This window comes from Plodia interpunctella, chromosome 24 (assembly GCF_027563975.2).
Source record: "Plodia interpunctella isolate USDA-ARS_2022_Savannah chromosome 24, ilPloInte3.2, whole genome shotgun sequence".
Taxonomy (NCBI): Eukaryota; Metazoa; Arthropoda; class Insecta; order Lepidoptera; family Pyralidae; genus Plodia; species Plodia interpunctella.
The window spans coordinates 5,162,923-5,182,852 of NC_071317.1; the positions used below are offsets into that span (position 1 = coordinate 5,162,923).

At 36.3% G+C, this 19,930-nt stretch overlaps 1 protein-coding gene across 3 annotated transcripts in view; it reads right to left on the minus strand.

The window, feature by feature from the left end:
* The window catches only part of CtBP (C-terminal Binding Protein), a 65,306-nt gene that overhangs the window by 39,191 nt on the left and 6,185 nt on the right, over positions 1-19,930 (minus strand). For 2 of the 3 annotated variants that reach the window (XM_053763363.2, XM_053763362.2), the window contains exon 2: positions 1,923-1,957. The exons of the other annotated variant lie outside the window; for it this stretch is intronic. The gene's annotated coding sequence lies outside the window, so the exon portion shown is untranslated. The remainder of the gene's footprint in view (positions 1-1,922; positions 1,958-19,930) is intronic. 3 annotated transcript variants of the gene reach the window in all.

Here is a 19,930-nt window from a genome sequence, read left to right on the forward strand (position 1 = left end):
AACATTAAGCCACAACGTACACAAAGCTTGACATCATAACGGTAACATGTGCAGCTGGCGCGACCGAAACATGATCTGGATCGAAATTTTACAAGATCAGATAGATAGCAAGCAAAACAGTCGACCTATAAAAATAATACAATTTTATATAGCATTGCGAAGACAATTTTAGGCAATTTTTATGGTCAAATTATGCTATCTTCGAAATAACTGCTACTACTTTCATCATCATCGATTCTTCGATTTCTTAATTCTTAGATTTCAGAATAATTTAATACAGTCCTATTTTCCTAGTAAAAGACGTAAATGCTGACAAAGTTAAACTGAACTTCTGGCTTCGTCGACAATTCTACATCATACAAGTAACACATACGACATTTTCCGTTAGCTTGCACATTTTTACGACGCCACGGTCGGCGCTGGACTCCTGGCGGTAATTCAACACAGGCCGGGGGCGCTCTCACGGAGACCTGTACGTGATCTCCGGCGACGCTTTCCGACTTGATAACTACCCAGTGTTGGGTCCACTCAAATGTACTGAGAACTGTGTCCTTTGAAGCGTATGTATACTCGAAATTTACAGGGTGGGTTACATAAACCCTTGGGGCAATATTACGGCATTGATGAGAATATTGGATAAATTAAATTAGAATTTACATTACGTACTAAATTATCTAATTAAGATGAAGTGCTAATGCAATAAGGACAAATAAAGTTATATTATGCATTGTGACTTTGCAGGAATATGTGCATGTGCAAGAGGTAATTATGTAAGAATTTTAAATTACCACATATTCTTTTTAATAGCAACACCTGTACTCAAAGGTAAAATTTCAAACGATATGTCCTGATGTGCTAAAGTGTGTACAAGATTATTTGTGACATTCAGTGATGTGTGTGGTATGGTATATATTCAGATAACGTTCGAGTGTGTGCTTATGTACGTGACATGAGTTAATATATAACGCTATTCACATACATCCGCGGCGGCGGGCACCCATTCAACCGTCACAAAACGAAACTGAATGCCATTTCATCTCAAGATGCGGCTCTCGCCACAGATCCAAGGGGTCACGAGTGGGCGGGGAGGGGCACAAACCGCCTGGCAACTGCGCCATAACTTGCTGCGCACGTACAACCAGACAATCGCAATTATTATTAACAGATATACGTTTAATGATCGTGTGTGCCGCGCTCAAACGGCCCGATGTAATTTTAACGTCGCACTGGCGCACGATTGTAGTGTTTACGTCATTGCGGCGTTCGTGTGAATATCGCTTAGTATCGCAATGGCGAATGTGTCCTTTGGAGGGTGGGAATTATAGGGAAGACGGCGCCAGGCGGCAGAGGGGTGCTGTGCGGCTGTGCGGGGGTGTGAGGCAAGGCGAGTTCTTGCCGAGTGAGTTAGCAGAGTCGATGATTTGTAGTGCGGTTAACGTTCATCTAGCGACTGTCGAGGCACCGGGCATAACTCATCGAAACAAAGATGGATCGTTATGGCATGCGATACGAGAGTTATGTGTCACGCAGTCAGCGTAGAGGCGCGTGCATTTACGTGGTGCATACTCGCGATAGAGTTCAAAGCCCAACAAAATTAGAGACCGCGTGAATATTTTCTCTTTAATAATGTATAATTTGTATGGCTTCATGAAACAAACGACGATATTGAGTGAAAACAGAATGAATAATTGCCTTCGGAAATCGAATACAAAATGTTAACGAGAGATCAAAGCGTATACATAATAATTACTGTTCTCTTGACTCGCGCATGACGTGATGTGAATTTATAACGATATTCACGGCTTAGTTAGCACAACAAATTGGGAAGCAGTACTTTTGGATCAGCAGCAAAAAAGCAAAAAAGAAACGCCTTCACTGAGAACTTAAAGTGTCGATACACCGCTTGTTGAATTAAAACTTACTGTGTAGTCCAAATGTTTGGTCCAAAGTCCACAATCTGAAACAAGAATATAAACATTTGAATAAATATATATATAATATTTATACAACAAATGTTTTAATTCTGATGTTAATTATGCGTATAGTATTATAAGACGTAGTAATAGTTTAATAAGACGATTAACCGATTTTTCATAGTAAGATTTTCCTCATGTTGGAAATATGATTTGCATCAATTAAAATAGTATCAAATCGATGGCATTTTTGATGGCAAGCGATTATTTTATAGCAAAAACTGGTGTCAGATTTCATTCAAGTCGCCTAAAATGGTAAGGTAGACGGATACACTAGTAAACTAAACTGTCCACCAATGTACAGACGGGTTTCCTTACGATCGCGATATTTTTCTTCACCGGAATCAAGTCATAAAACTACTATACATGAAGTAGATTGGTATACAAACTCATGTGGGGCGAGCACGATTCGAATCTGGGAACTTTCGATCACAGGCGGAAGGTCTTAACCACTGGGCCATCACCGCTTTTTTGACATAAAAACAAATGGTAACACAGGACGAGTGGAGGATCCAAATGGCGATTTTAATAACGACATAATGAATCTTAGCACGGATCAGATAATATAATTAAAAGACCGGCCGTATTTACATCCGCTACGGGTTAATAAGAACAAGAACTACCTACATTATCTTAATCCAGTAATGGAAACGACCGGTTCTCTATAATGCTTGTCTTTATTTTTTAATAACTGGTTTAGGAGTGTTTTTAAATATGCTTACAATAGCCTTGTCATCGTATAGTAATGACGTCTTCTTTTGGTATCACTTTAAAGAGTTGCATCAAGAAAAGTTCTATTATCAATGTTTACTAATAACAAAACTATTGAAAAAATATTATTGTGTATCCTATTCAAAAGTGGGATCAACTTTATTAATCAAATGATGGTGATGGGTCGCTCACGTGTGATTTTCTAAGGAAAAGTCGTATCAGTCTAATGGAATAAACTTAATTTTAAAAACTCTGAAGAAAGACTAACAGAAGTGCAGATAGATTTTAACTCTAAAGACAATATAAAATCGTGACTGTCTTCAATCAAATCACAATTATTTATTCCCATAGGATCATCACTTATTGACGTCAAAAATGTACCTAAAACAGAGTCCGACGACTTCCCAAGCGCATGTGAAGAAACAGCGCAACAAACTTCACCGTAGCTTTCTTCAATAGTTTTTGACTTGCCAAACTTGACCTAGTGTTTAGCACTCGGCGCGGTGCGGCGATGGCGTCGTAGGTACGAAAGAAATGGACAATGCGCATAAAAAATCAATAAAGCCAAGCCAGCCTTCGCAGAGGTCGAGCGGGCGATCGGCGGCCTCTCGCCACTTTGAGAGCACGGAGGGACATTCTCGCCTGTTTGAGGACCGAGTAGGGTTACCATATCTTAAGATTTGATCTAAGATTTCTGGATTTTCAAAATCTTTTCAAGATTATATATTAAACAACAAACGCGAATACATCTTTTTTATTACCCAGACGTCCCAAGATCTTCAACCAGGCGGAAATCTTTAGAATACCAGATTTTTTAAATATTTAGAATAGCAAATAAAATACAGTGCATTTGAAAAATATCTTTCATATTAAGATAATCATAAGAATTTCTAAAAAAAGAAACACATTGTACCACTGACCGAAAATTAACAATCTGCAAAAAAATGCTGGACTTTCAATGAATATCTCCGATTTTTTTTTTCATATTACCATATGACTGAGGGGACATTTTCAAGTGCGGAGGTACCTGCGCTGAGAATGCAAAGTTAATACAACACAAGTGGCGTTGTTAGCTATAATATCATCGCTTACTTATCGTATCTGTACCTTGTGTTTTGTTTCTCTACATTATTATCTTACAATTGGAAACGATTTCTCCGAACCAATTCAAATAATGTTAGAATTGTTTTGTGATGTTGTTTGACTATCGGCTGATTTGCTTCGATCCTTGTTAAAGTTAACAGTTTTAAAACTGGCACTATGACCTGTGTTTAATGGTAACAGTAGTTAAATAAATCAACCAACTTCATCGCTCGTGGCGGATCCAGCACGTGTGGTAAGGGTGGTGCACGATTATAAAACACTTGGCTATGGTTCAAACGGTAAACGGCGTTTCATTCAGTGCCAAGCGCAATATTTTTAGATGGCAGTGACACGGCAGAATTTCGGTGGGCGCAATCACTGAAACGCGCAAGCATATCTATCAATCACAGAATAAATTACTATATCTAATTACGACTATTTGTCTAAAAGTATACTTATATAAGATATAGGATAGACTTAAAAAAATATGTCGAAAGTTTGTCCAAATGTGGCGATTGCATTGAATTGACATGATATTTCCCGCCATAATGTAGTCGGTGCAATCATAAATTCCCCATGGTTAACTTCAGACATGCATGACACATGCATAGATATTTATCAATCAATAAATACCTATAATAATTAGATCAAGGAACACACTTTAGACCATCATTTATTGCTGAAACGGCATTACAAAGCTATTTAGGCCACATGCCGCGCCCACAGACGCTATTTATGCACTTATTTGGCAAATTGTGCAATTTCGACACAAATGGTGCAATTTAGGCATGTAGTAGTTCCGAATATGTAAGTAGGCATTAGCCTAATAAATACAATTGTACAATATAATTCATTACGTTTAAGAAATTAAACTCATGGAAAATATACAAGGCGAGAGAAACAGTACAGGGTACTTTGATGAAATATGTATCTTTAGATTGTACGAATGACAACAACTTTATCAAATTATCCCTCACTTAACCTTGATATATATCTGTCTCGTTGTCTGATTGATTTTGTCGTAATGTGGACCTATTTATCGTATTTGTTGGTACACAAAACGAAAACCAAAATAGAATGTGATATTTTTATAATAATAACTACCTAAGCTAACTTTTACTCGCTGCTTCACTCGCAGGAAACTTCTTAAACATTCATAATAATATTTAGCTTTAGGCAGTGGCCTAAACTAAAGCTAAATTAAATGTTAGTAATAGTACCCATCCCTAGTACATTGTAATTATAATAGGATCAAATAAAATTCGGTCCGTGGAAAAAACACGCGAGGGAAGCCGCGTGCAAAAACTACTTTTCAATAATAATAAAAAACATCTTTCTGCACATAAACGCGGAAAACGCCTATAGGTTACGAAAGTAGTTTCCCACAGATTCTTCATTTCCTGGAGAATGCAAAACTAGATTCTCAGCCGGCAAATGTCGAGGGGCAGAGGTTAACTGCGCTCGCCGGAGAGAGTGCATCCACACAATACCGTATATATTCTGCAGGTGGTGTCAAAGATCATAAATAATGTTATTAGATTCGTGAAAGTCGATCATGCATAGATATTCTAATTTAGACAACTAGCGGCCCGTCCCGCTTTGCTCGGGTAAAAACGTAATAATTATACGCCTAAATCTTCCTCAGGAGTCACACTATCTATTGGTGGCGACCCAGGCAATAGTTTTTGATTTTATCGCGAATAGACAAACGATGATTTAGTTTCATAATATGTAAGGATTATAAAATCACACAAAACTTAAACTCAAAACGTGGTAACCCTGCTTAACTGATTTTTGAGTTTAAACATACGAAAATTACTTATATACACATTTATAATATTAGTATTAGTAAATAGATTAGGTTTTAAAAAATCCCGACGTTTCATAATTGTGTGCATCGAATTGTCAAACTACAATTTAAATGAAATGAAATATTTGAAATAATAAATAAAATGAAATATTTTCTTTCTTTCAAATTTATTTGACCCAGATTAGAACGAGTCTGCAGTTCTCCGACAATTGCTTCATCTACGAACGGTTCGCCGAGAGAAAAGAGGAGACATTCTGTCAGCGATGAAGTTAGTTCGTAGAAGGGTTCTGTCGTTCAAACGCCCGATGTCGAAACATTCTGTCGACGAAACGTTCGTAGACGAAGCAATTGTCAGAGAACTGTTTCTGACTCGATTAGGACCAATAATTCCGCGAATACATCAATAACATGCCGTCATTATCATTATTCCAAGAATTTCTCGATCCAGCATTTTTTATCTTTATGTATTTAACCTTGGTAAGTAAAAATATTTTTAATCGATAAGTCTATGAATATAAGCGATGAATTGCCATGTCGCTAAATAAGAATAGCTTTCTTGATTAAAATTATTTTATGAAAATTCTCATACAGGCACTTTTAAGGAATTTGAAAACTAAAGAATAAGTAACTAGTATCCGTATAAGGTATAGAGAAGTCATTTTGTGTCAATGAAAATTCTTATTAACAGTAAAATATACTTGTAAGATTACGCTTCGAGAAGTCTTGCATCGCGTCGTCCTCCGTCGGGCAAGGCACCGCGACGCGACTATCAAATGTCCGGTTGTATTTATCGCTCACACGCATTTTCATCCGGTTGTCCGGTATTTGTCGGGTTAAAACGCATACAAGAACCTTGCTAAAGTATAATTAGCGTATGTAGACGATAGTACGATACTAAGTTCTAGTGGTGTGGGAAAACTCCACTAAGGCTTAGTCGTAGAACATAGCAGGTAGGTATGTTGAAGGTATATCTCGTCTTGGTTTCTTACACAGTATTTTTAGTGTCTATTGCAGAACTGATAGAGATTCAAGCCGCTTGAAAGGCTGAATCTTACTTGACATGACTAAATAAAACAAAACGTTCAAATGTTATAAGAAACAATATTTAAAAGTAAAGGCGTCAATAAAAATGAAAATAAAATCGAACACTATAAAACTAGAAAATAATATCATTCAACATTCTTAAGTTTTATGCCACCTATCATACAACTACAGGAGTAAGTTTAATCATAAATTGTTAGATAAGGTACTTACGTAAAAGTCTGATAAATACATGAAAGGCATTAATGCACACTCGTGCGTTGGACACGCAAATAATACGTCATTCTGATAGCCCTATTGTGTACATAGATATAAAAAAGTTGTACGATAAGTTTTCCTTAAATACAATTTAGCCTAACAATATGGAGATGTATTCAAATGTTGTCAGAGCTAGTTTTACAATCATAAACCTGAATGCTGAGGTATAATCATGACACCGAGTCGTGATCCAAATGAATAATCGCAAATTTCGAGCCACATATGGCCGCCGCATGACATCACTGTGAAAATATTTGCAATATGCTGATTAATACATTTATCAGGCACGTTCGTGTTACGTACAATTTAAAAAATCACGTTTCTTATTTCATTTCACACGGCGCAAGCGCATTTTATGCTAGCGTGTGCTCTTTTCTATTCTCTATAATGAAGTTTTTCAATGAAATATATTTTATTGTCGACTCAGTTGATTAACATTTACTTTACAAGTTTCAAATGAGAATGTAGATCACGACATTAATATTATAGTAGATACGTGACTATTTATAAATATCGTTATACTTTAATTACGTACATAAACACATTTGATGTAAATTATTCTTTTCAAAAGCAATTTAATGTGTCTGTAATCGCCTTTGTCTTATAGGCCGACATATATTGCATGTATTTGTATTTGAAACAAGCAACTGTCAAAACAAAAATATTTAATTCGAAATTTAAATTCCTCTGATTTTATTGGATGTTTCTGGGTTTTACGTTCGCCTATCTCCATTTCATATGAAGCGGACATAAATTTCTCAGAATAAATAGCTCTTGTGCGTTTTATCCGTAGAATTTACGTTTTAAAATACCCGATGTCGCGTTCCCGTTGTTCCCATCCATCACTGTGAAATGCAGTTCGTTCTAAATCTTGATTGATGAATCGTGCTGTACTGAGCTTAGGTAGTATTTGTTCAGACTATTTTTTACAAATTGTTACTGGGAAAGCATATTGTTTTAACTATATACATACAGTAAAATTACTCTTTTATTCATGTAAAACAAAAAACTAGTTCTTCATCAATCTTACCTAGAATTCAATGTAGTATACTTACATCTTATTTATGGGTTTAATCCGGAGCCAAACTTGGCACTGGTGAAAGTGAGAATAGGTATTACATAATAAGTAGTATATACTAATGAATAATTAAATTTTTTGGCAATAAGTTTGCATCGTTTTATTTTCCAGACATTCGAAATCCCCGGTGAGTATTAACAAAAAAAAACCTGTGTAACCTTTGAAGTTTCACATCCAAGGGAACCAGAGAAGCGCCCCCAACAAACACTGAATACGAATGGCGTCAATAAGCTTGTTAACATCACTGCGATGGAATCCACGAGCCACGATCATTTCGTCTGCCACTTCAAACGGCCCTATTTCGGAGGCAAATTTAAATCAAAGGTGGTACAATCAACCGCGTTTCAAGTTATCTTTATATTATAGCCTCAGTAGAGTTGAAATTGGGACGAATTTGGAAAGAATTTGGGTAGGTTTACGTGTCAGCTGAATGTACTCTCGTTTCGACATCCATTTTACGCAATAAGGTTGACCCGTCATCAATACAAAAATTCTCAATTATTATTAAAACTATGAAATATCTATAAGCAAGAAAGGATTTTTTTTATCGAATGTTCATATAGGATTTACGTAACGATATTATTTATAACCATTCCACAAAATGACAAGAAAATTATTTTTTTACAAAAATGTCATTTTTGACACAAGCTTTTAATGTTGTCAGAGAAATTTTATTGCATTCTATGTGTGACAAAAAATCATGTCCGTGCAGTAGAATTTTGAGGTGTTCCCACGTCTGGAGCCGTTCCTGGGTGCACCATCAAGTCATGCTTGTCATAATAATGCATTGTCATCCAAACTAAACATGTGAACAAATTTTCAGCTCAATCGGTTGAAGATATCTGCTTCAAAGTTTCTGCTTCGAGTTGCAAGATACATACACATAGTTACATTAGAAGTTAATAAAAAGCTTATAAAAATGAACCTATAACTTCTTAAACAAAACACTCCAACTTGCTATTATAAAATGGAATACTTAATAATATATAAACATGTCGAGTAATCTACTCAGAGCAGAAAAAATAACTTAAAAGTTTAAGAAGCAAAAATTCTGCAGTTTATAACGTTTTCAAATTTGGGTAACGATTTAAATGGCACCTAAGATATTCCACAATTTCGTACAAAAACATAACACCGACGAACGCTTTCGAATATGCGAAATCGTAACCCTAGAGACAGCAGTGGTTGACCGATAAACAAACAATTTGAGGACAGCAATACCCGTGGCAATACTCCATTGTTTACGATACAAAGTAAAGTTTGTACATACCAGATAGAACGGTCGCCAAACAATGCGGCGATGCTGTACCTACGGTCGAGAAGTTCACAAATACGACACAAATAGAAAAGTATATACTCTCAGGGTTGCCAGCCCTACTTTACAAGACTACTATTATATCTGCGATACTATAAGATCTCTTATGTATTGTAATTGTATTCATGCAAATAAACATTGATTGCGATGAACACAGGGTAGAAAAAATGAGCGTAATACTTAACTTACTGACAAAAGCATAATATTTAATCAAATAATAATAATACTACTCTGTATTTAAAAATATACCTATAGATACACTACACAAAGTTCACACTATTGGCGTCGTTATCTACCGGTGACAGCTAGGGCGTCGCAGCGAATAATAATAATGAGACGGCTAATTATTATTATTAGTGGCGAGCGGGCGGACGCATTCGTACGTTGGTAGGTGGCGTAATCGCTAAATTCCATCAGTACAATCGCACACTCATACACCGAGCGCTTGCCGGTCCGCGACGCGCCACGTGTGCCTGACGTCGAAGCAGAAACACGAAATAAATACCGCACAGAGTTAAGGTCTGTGCACACCTAATTCCTGTGCAGCACTTTTGCTGCACGATTATACGGAACTCTAACGCAACGTGTTTAAAATTCCATACACATTTTTCTGTGCACAGTGCACGCATATTTAGCACATACGTGTTATATTTACTGTAGGTTTATACTTTTTTTTTTGTTTTACTGTAAGATATGGACGTGCGTGTGTAACAATAATCTCTGCCACAAATTGTGAATAGTACCTGTCATCGGTGTTAATTCTATAATTTCCTTATTCTACTATACAGGTACAGGTAAGCGATGCGTTGGCCGCAAACCGTATCGATCTCGCGATAAATTCAATATATGTACGCTCAACGGTGAATGTACGCTGGTCGCCTTTCACGCTGGCGAAAACGCATTTTACTACCGGTACATAGCGCCACCATTGCATTCGCAGAGTATACGTTTAGTGCGGTGCGTCATATATCCGGGTACACGATGTCTTGTATAACATTGGGTGGTACTTAAGATGAAATAGACGCTAGCTATTATGAAGTATGTAGTGCGGTACTATCGCGACCGCAATGATACGCGAACGAAACTTCTCGAACAACGGCCGCATCGAGATAACACGTGTATTATAACAGCGGATATTACGCAACAAAGCGATAACACTAGACGACTCGTGTATAAAGCACCTGATCGAATTTGACACGAGGTCGTGTGCCACGGGCTTTTCACGGGCATGTTATTGTATAATCCACTTTGCTACGACCACGGCGCCTAATCGCACTAATTGGGGAACGCCTAGCCTCTAATTACAACTATCGGTGCTCGTTTTCGGTCTGACTAGTTAATTAAACGGACTTAATTAAAATGACAGAAAAGTAAAGAGAAATTGGAACATAAACAATAGTGCGAATATGAAAACCAAACAGAGCAGAAAGCTTTTATAGGGCGCTTATTATATCGATGGAGTGAATTGTCTAAATTGCTGCTCGAAATCGAAGAGGTCGAACGACTGTCGCCATGCGGGGCATACGAGAAGGCATATCGTTAAAGTGTAACGCAAGGACGGAACGTGATTCATTTTAATGCCACCTATTATAGACAAATGTACAGTATATAACGTTGTAGTTTTAGATGAAGGAAAAAATATCTAAAACCGATAGCTGGATAATATTGAAGTTGAAACAAAGCATCTATTCGGAAGCGTTCCAATTCGAACGGTGGCGCATTCAAAGGCGATTTGTTTTTGTTTTTTTGTTTTGTTTATTTGCAATTTGAGCGGCGGCCGTAACTAGCCCGGATATCGGAGTGGTCGTCCAAAAATGACAAAGCGGCCGAATCAAACCAACGCGGCACAAAAACGTCCACGTCGACAGAAAAGTGCCGCGTCTGTCGAACGCGAGCTGCGCTGCAAAAAGTGAATAATGGCGGACGTCGGTCGCACGGCGACTCGTCGCACAATCGCGCTATTTCGAGACACGTTTTCCTCTTAGCAATAATGCTGGCGGCTAATAATAATGGCGACTGCGTACAAATACTATATAGGTAACGAATGCCGCGCTAAATTGACAATACAAAACAGGCGTTTCGCCTATGATAAATATTCGGTGGCGTCTTGGATGAAAACCGCCGCACGTGCAGCCGCACAAGGTGAACGACTCGATGAAATATTAATACTAGATTCAAACGGAACCTTTGTTCAGCTGGCAACGTATTCAAAAGGGGTTAACGTGACACGAATTGCACCATTTAATACGGACCTAAAATGGTTTTAACTGATGTTACAAATCAGCTTTTGACGTCTGTTTTCTACCATACATGAGATGGCCAGGAAGATTTACCCATTTATGCATTTAAAAGACAGACTATATAAATATTAAAAAAAGTTACATGGTTTCGAACTTCCGAAGTAAACAGTGTGAGTGATGAAATACTCGAATACACAAGTCAACAATGGCAATTTTTGAAGACTGAGCGCTTTTTAAAACCCCGAAGAGATGGATATGGATTCTATGGGATATGACCATGAGCACAGGACAAACTATACAAGTGTGGCATAGCTGGTGGCCTTTGACTTCCAAAAGGTTGTCGGCCGCTGAAATCACTTTTCTCAACTCAACATGCAGTGCGCATAAGTGAACAAGCTGCTTCTGCTTCAATTTCCTGCTTTATATAACCTAAGCAGTGAACTATTAGATATAGTTCAAAGTAAATAAGCCGACAACTTAGGCGTCGCGACGTAAAACATCGATTTCGATAAACTAGGACGTACGAGTAAACTACACGAAATACTGGTAAATTAACTTAAACTCAAGGTACATGGCGGGCTTATTGTAGAAATTGAAATTTAATAGTGAAAAGAAAGTTGCTAGCATATGACAAGAATTTCCTTTTTATAGGCCTTGATTGACTTTTACAATTTGCACGGGAGAATCAGCTGGCACATTTTTATTTCGCTTCCAGATGAGCATGGATTACAAAACTAAAACTGTATTATATTAATTAATGTTATAAATATGAAAGTGTGTTTGTTTGTCCTTTTTTCACGTCAAAACGGATAGTGACGTGTAGGTTACTTTTTGCCGCGGGCAAGAGCTAGGACAAGTTTAAATACCGAGTGTAAAATATATATCGTCGTTATAACGCAAATAGGTAATCACAATTACGAAATATTAACCATACTTAGGACTATTCACTGATGAAGATTCTAACAAATGCATTTGTTGGAATGCTGCCTTACCTGAAAACAAAACAAAAAATTCAATTAAGCCAATTGTTATTTGACATTTAAATAATAAAACATTTATAAACAATAAGATATTGTATTGAAAAACATCCCAATGTAATGAAATGTAAAGTTATAAAACTTTTCCACCAGTGTTGGTTCTTTACATTTTATAGTTGACAATACTTTTTTTTATCAGAAAATCTTATTGACTTGGTCCATACACTACATTATAAAGAGTGTTATAGACATATACAGCCTGTAAAGCAAACAAAGCGATTCGCGTCTATCCAGGATGTAGTATCCGGGATACAGATGTCTATGGTCATCAATAACCCATTTCCATTCCAGTTTCATCCGCTTTCAAAGACAATGACGCATAAATTCTCATACTAGTTCAGAATTCGTGAAGTAATTGAAGAAATATGTCTCTTCTACATATTATAAAATGGCAACTGGTCTATTTATGTACAAGCGAAACTATTTTACGCGGACTACACAAATACTACCCGAATGAAAAATGCAGTTTCATGATGTTATTGTTATTATATGTTTTATCTTAAAAAGTTGCTTGGACTAATATATGCAAATAAAATCGATCGATAACCCTAAATCAATACGGGATAACGTAAATGTGATTCCAATTTTCAATATAATTAATCCCCAAGCGACTACAATATTTGAGCCATCTATAACCGCGAATACTCAAGAGTCAGCTCACATCTCGTCCGGGCGCCAGGGGGTGCAGTGGGGGTGGGGGTGTTTACAAGGTCGGCACCCTTGTCTGCGTAACCTGACTACGACCTAGCTAAGTCGCCGGGTCTCGGGATTTGACTATTCATATTGAATTGGCAAGTTAGAAGATCTTAAGACTTATTTTAAGAGGCGGATTCATTTCATGACGAATTTAAAACATCAGTCGGTTTTTTTCTTGGAAGCTCTTTTCGTTATTATGTATCTTTGATATATAGGTATATGAATCACATTTGCCTTAATTATTATGTACTAGAAGCCCGTCTCGGCTCCGCTGAGGTTAAACCATAATAAATGATATACCAGAACCTTCTTAGGGAATAACATTTATCTATTAAAAAAACCCGCATCAAAATTCGTTGCGTAGTTTTAAAGATCTTAGCTTAATAGGAACAGACTGGCGGAACCGACTTTATTTTATATTATATAAGGACTAGATTTCCGGGATAAAATTCCGGGTGGCTTGTATATACTTCTCCGTATTCTGTATGTATAGTAAATTCCAAACTTTCTTTTTGGGCTGCAACAATATTGCGCTCGACAAGCACAACATTAAAAGGCAATAAAGCTGTCAGACACAACATAAACCTAACTTATTGTACTACACGTGTCCACCCACGCGTTCAAGTTATTTATCAAAATTTTTGATCACTTTGATGTTATTGCTTCAATATAAATAGGGAAGAGATTTGTGATTCCAACTTTTTTCAGCGACTTCTTAAGGTGACGTACGGTATTGTAAATATTTGAAGTTTTGCTCAAAACTGATAAATATGAACTGTAGGGACCAAGTCGATTATAAAAAAAGATACTATGACTTAGTTTTAAATGAATACAATATCACTGGAATTTAGAATATCGTTTAATCTCACAATCACGTACCGAATGATTCATAAAAAAATGCATAAACAGTGAGAACGAGTGCAGTAATGAAGCTCTCATGGACCTTATAAGGAAATTATGCTAAGTAGGCGTCAACCCAACGGATCATTCAGATATAGCGTGGTACAGATAATGTGGGTGGACGGACTGATGGTTTATTTATGACAAACTTGAATTAATTTATCATCACTATGTAAAAATGTAACGGTTAAACTGAATGAGATAATCTTTTTCAAACCGTCCTGTATTGAGCTAGGTGCATTGCTCTCTGCAACGTGGTTTTAGTGTTAGGAACTTTTATATTTTCGACACGACCAGAACTATGTGGTTTCCTAAACAAAATACAATCATGTACGCTTCACCTGACATTGATGTTTCACATAACCTATAACAGGGGATTTACTATCATCTCTTAATGCGATCCAGTTTAAGACCTAAACTTATCTGTAAATTCGTCAGCAAATTTGCAAAAGCGAACACACAAGTGTTCAGAGATAAAAAGCGCACCGGTTTCACCGCAAGCCATTGCAACACGAATAATAAAAGATGTATTCGCCATTTCTCGGATACATTGGCCTCCAAACCTAATGTGACCCTTTTTTATGCGTCATAGCGGGACACTTTTGCTATATTGTGATCGTTTATTTTTTGCTACAAAGCTATTTGAAATATTTAAAAATAAATGTTCGACATTGATAAGTACAACGATACATGCTAAGATTATAATTAAAAGCGGCAAATTCTGGATATTTTTGAACCCCGGGACAGACAGCCAGAAAAGCTGAAAAATATAATTTAAAAAAAAAAAGAGAAAACGTTGTTCTTGTTGGAGCGCCGGGACAAGCAGCCCGAAAGCGAGACAGTGTTGCCCAGATCAGGACGTGTGGTCACCGTATCCATACTCCAGTCGAGAATTTCAAAAGCCGATATCAACCCGACAGACTGGTTTGGGAACGCCAGGTGGTCGGCTTGCCAGCTTGCCAATTAAAAGAAAAAACTTATAGTGGTGCATTCATTAGCGACTTGCCGAGAAACAGTCTTATGCGCTTTGGCATGCAATTGTATAAGAAAATGTGCTGAGTGGCCAATATAAAACGTGATAAGGCGATAAATTGAAGTATTATTTGTTTTATTTTTGTCTTGTATGTACGCACTTTAAATGCACGCATGCCCTCGATGCTGCGAACGACGAAGTCAAAAATTTGCCTATTTAGTAACTAAGTTTAGTCATCAGTAAAGATTTCACTAACTTTACATATGATGATAATCTTGTTCATGATCATCTCATTAGTCTGATTTTACTGAACCGGATAGCCAAAGCAACGCGTTTCATCGTGAATGATATTATGCAATAATAAATTCGTCTAAAAATAAAATTAATTTTGTAATAATACATATGTTTTATTACAAAATATATTAATCTAAAATTGATATAATACAGAGCACTGAAATATTTATGAATAAAACATTACGAATCACATAATATACGACCTCAGGTCTTATGTAAATCTCAGGGATAATATGGATTATGGGCATTTTATCATTGACATTCTTGTTTTTATTGCCAAGTATATCAGAAAAAGTGTAAATAGGTAGATGTTTTATAAAAAGTGGCAAGTTTACGTACCTATTATATCCTTACTAATATTATCGTAATCTTAATTACTAAATACTATTAGTGAGAAAGTTGGTTACCTCTTCACGCTCTATTTACTCAAACAATAGGAAGAGAAGGACATAGGGTATCTTTCATCCCGGAAAAACAAAAAAATAACTGTTCCCGTGGAAAATTTACGCGGGCGAAGCCGCGGGCAAAAGCTAGTTCATAATAAATCAATTTAAAAATTGAAGTGGATGACGTGTCACTTACATTTTACATTGTCTGATTAAGAGGGGGTTCTCAAAGAAATGCTATCAGTTTAATTTATTGACAAGAACACTCTCCAAAAAGGCGGATCACAATGTCGATCAAATACCCGTCCCCCCTCGAGGGTAAATGATGGAAGCCGGAAATTAAAATTTATCAAGTGTCTGCGCTTGACATTTCCCTTTTTTTATTTAAATTGAAGCTTCTATTTCTAATAAAAATAAAGACTCTTAATGGCTTTCTTTTGTAGTTTTTAGGATGTAGCGGCAATTTCCCTAATGAAAATACATCAACATAACTAAGATATCCATATTGTAAGAAGCGTAATGCGGAATTATCCACTAACATCGGCCAGACAAAGGACGTTGCTAGACAGACTTTCTAAAAACCATTTAAGGCTGAACACAGAACTAATGAAGATTTACGGCGGTCAAAATCGACGGAAAACAATTCCACGGAACGGATTGGAGATTCGGAGCCGAGTCGGTCGAGTCAGCTAGCGCCATTGGAAAAATGTCTCCCTTAGATAATATAAAGCTGGCTAGGTACACGTAAGCAGAATTTGGCGACATTTTATTACGATGGACGTTATGTGCCAGTCAGCGCGTTAGCATCATCTGAGGATTTCATTCTAGAGCATATAGGCATCTAGGCATATCTAGAGAAGATTTAAATCTATTTCTTTAGATATTAAATTTAAATCTATTCTTTAGATTATTAGATTTAAATCTATAATCATGTACCTATTCAGACAATTTAAGTCCACCAGTTGAGACACGCAGATTAGAGAGAATTAAACATTTAATTACCAAAATTTTAAGTTCTTATTACTTGTTGTGTGTATTTTCGTTTCGCTGGAATGGATTAATGTTGAAAACTAAAACACAATGAAACGATATAAAAAATGAAACGCCACTTATAACGATATAAAAAATGAAACTAAAAATGAAACGCAACTTTGCCACTAAAATAGCTGTCTCTAAAACATCTCTACAAATAAAAATGTTTGAACCAATGTAAGATCCCTATTACGATGTCGGTGCGTGCATGCTTACAAAACTCGCACACAAACGCGATAACGCGTTGCTATATACATACAGTATCTCAAAAGTTTAGACGATAACCAACTGACATTAAACACTGGAAATTTCTAGTTGTAGCAAGTGGCTAATGTAAACAATGATTAATAATAAAGAATTGTGTCGTTTCATTTTATAGAAATGTATCAGTTTAATCACTGTAAAACACGAGTAAACCTCAATTTTGTTTGCTATTTTGGCACCCACTGCACGGTAACGTGTTGATCGTTTATATATCAAGGTTACTCGTAAACGAATGTGACCGACATACTTCGGGTTAAATTGAACGCAAAACAGATTCGACTATTTCAAATACTGATTTAATGTCATGTATAATCAACACGAGAAAAGATAACACAATAAAATAACACGAGATGATATCCGTACTCTTAACATAATTCGGATATTTTTCCACAATATCTCAGTGATTTCTCAGTTATTTTCACAAAGGTCCACTTTGCAATATTTTCTTTTCCACATTAAGACATCAATAAACTGTTATATTTAAAAACAAACCATTAAACAATAATGTAACAAGAGAAAATGAAGCAGGGGCAGGGACTAGGCTCATCAACAAAAGCGATCGTATAAATTGTCTGCGGCGAGACCTTTTTAAACTGGCTACAGCTACGTCGGCCTCTCTGCTGCTGACACGCCATTCCGCAAAAACAACGTACCTCTAAAATACTACAAGAGGTGGTATCACCCACCTCCCTGAGTAAACTAAGAAAAATACAGAAGTGACAAGTGCTTGTGTTTAATAAATTCACTATATTTTTAAGTGGCCATTCAGATACTTGTAATTTAATAATGTCCTTTTTTGTCAAAAGTCTACTGACCTTATGCGACTAAAGGATTTTGTCCGTAACAAAACAAAATCGATAACAAGTCCATACTACAATCCAATAGATCCTAAGATCAGTAATAAAATGTAAAGTCGGAGCTAGATAAACCCAAACCTCAACCTAACTTACAGCCAGTTTTATCTGCCTCCGACTGTACTTTATCGTAGATATTATTTGGTTAAAACTATAAACATTATGTGATACAATCTTATACATATAACTTTGTATGACGTGGTCGCGATAGTCACGCGTTTACATAGTAACAACTATGTAAAACAACTACGGGTGAAAGTACACATATAAAGCAAGCTCAGTACACATAGACATATAATAAAACATAACTATTTTCAACCAAGTCTTTCATAACATTAATAACCCCAAATAAAATAATTTATTTACAAATATTTTACGAAAAGAAGAAAAAATATGTGTCGGTTATCATTTTGTACATTTTCTAGTTTTATTAAATCGACCTCCCCGTTCGCCACTTGTATGACTCAGCATCGCTCTTTAGATCAAATTCGACGTTGCGAGACTTTAGTGGCTTGTTTTTCGCTGTAATGTACGCTTTTTTCGACAATAAAACATTGTAATGCTGATATTAGTCACGATAAAGGTGAGACGGGGAGTTATAGAGGATCCTGAACGGTCGAAAGTTCCCATTTCTTTTAATAAAACTTCCACGGATCGCAAGCACCGAGAATAGAAAACTTTGTGGAAATTCGTACGGAAATCCGTATGGCTTTTTTTGTAGGATGACTGAATAAAATGGCCACGATTTTTTGAAAAATGGAAGGAAAAATCTGTATTACATAATATTACATTATTAGTATAGTAGTACATATTGTGTTCATAACAAGTATGAACAAAACAATTAACCAAGTTATATTTACGGAGCATCAAAGATAATTAACAATTTTTACTGAAGAAAAAATTCAAACCCAACCGTTGGCACAAAAGCAGCCAGTTTCTGATACAACCGAATCCAATTAGCTATCCAATCTCACCGGTTTTCATTAACAGCCGAATAAGCAGAAACCATAAAAAACCTACCGGGGAAACGCTTCGCGAAAACAGTTAAAGGTGCTACTCACACTGGTATTTTGCGTTTTTCTTACATCATGTTGAAAGGTCAGACCTTTACTACCTTCTTTTAAGGACCTTTCGAAGATCAGTTGAAGCAAGACAAACTCAAATTATTTATGGGCACAGTATACATACATTACATATAAATAATATATGGGTGAATTATAACGGTTGGGGGTTACTTATTATAAAATTGTCGGCTGTCACGTGACAGTATATGTATATCTAACACAAATCTTGTCCATAGAAAAAAGTTTTATTTCAAACGTAAAATATTTATTCTTTAGAGAAGTTGTGTTACGACTTACAGTTGCAACGACTTTCTGAAGACCCAAGAAAGGCTAGTGTGAAAACGCCCTTCAAAACTGCCATTAATACATTTTAATGCTGATGCGCTGCGGTATAAAAGCTTTAATTACTTTTAGTGCACGATAAAACACTTTAAAGCGTAAAATGCTGGAAGCTGGAATTTTGCTAAGGCGTGTCCGTCGATTGATACGTACTGGATACGAATTTTCTTGCAAACTGAAATTATAATTTTCAGACATCTTGGTGTGAACTATAATTTTTTATATTAAAAATTAACCCTAATATTTATTAAAAAAGTAAAGTTATTAAACATATAAGTTTAAAGTATACTTTAAAGTACCTTTTTTATTCAATAGGAGGGCTAAATTTGCCCTTGAAACGGGGAACGGCGGCGTAGAAGGACAGGAGTTTGCTCAACAATGCGCAGAAAACGTTGAAAATGATGAGGCCATGCGTAAGATCCTAGTCAAAAACTTTTATTCCCGTAATATTATTGTCAGCCGTGCCGTAGCACGCATCAGGGATGCATTTATCATCGTGGGACGGTCGTAAAACAAAACTACTCACAAGCATATTTCTATTGCAGTCCCCGATAACAATGGCAATCATAATTCGCATACTTA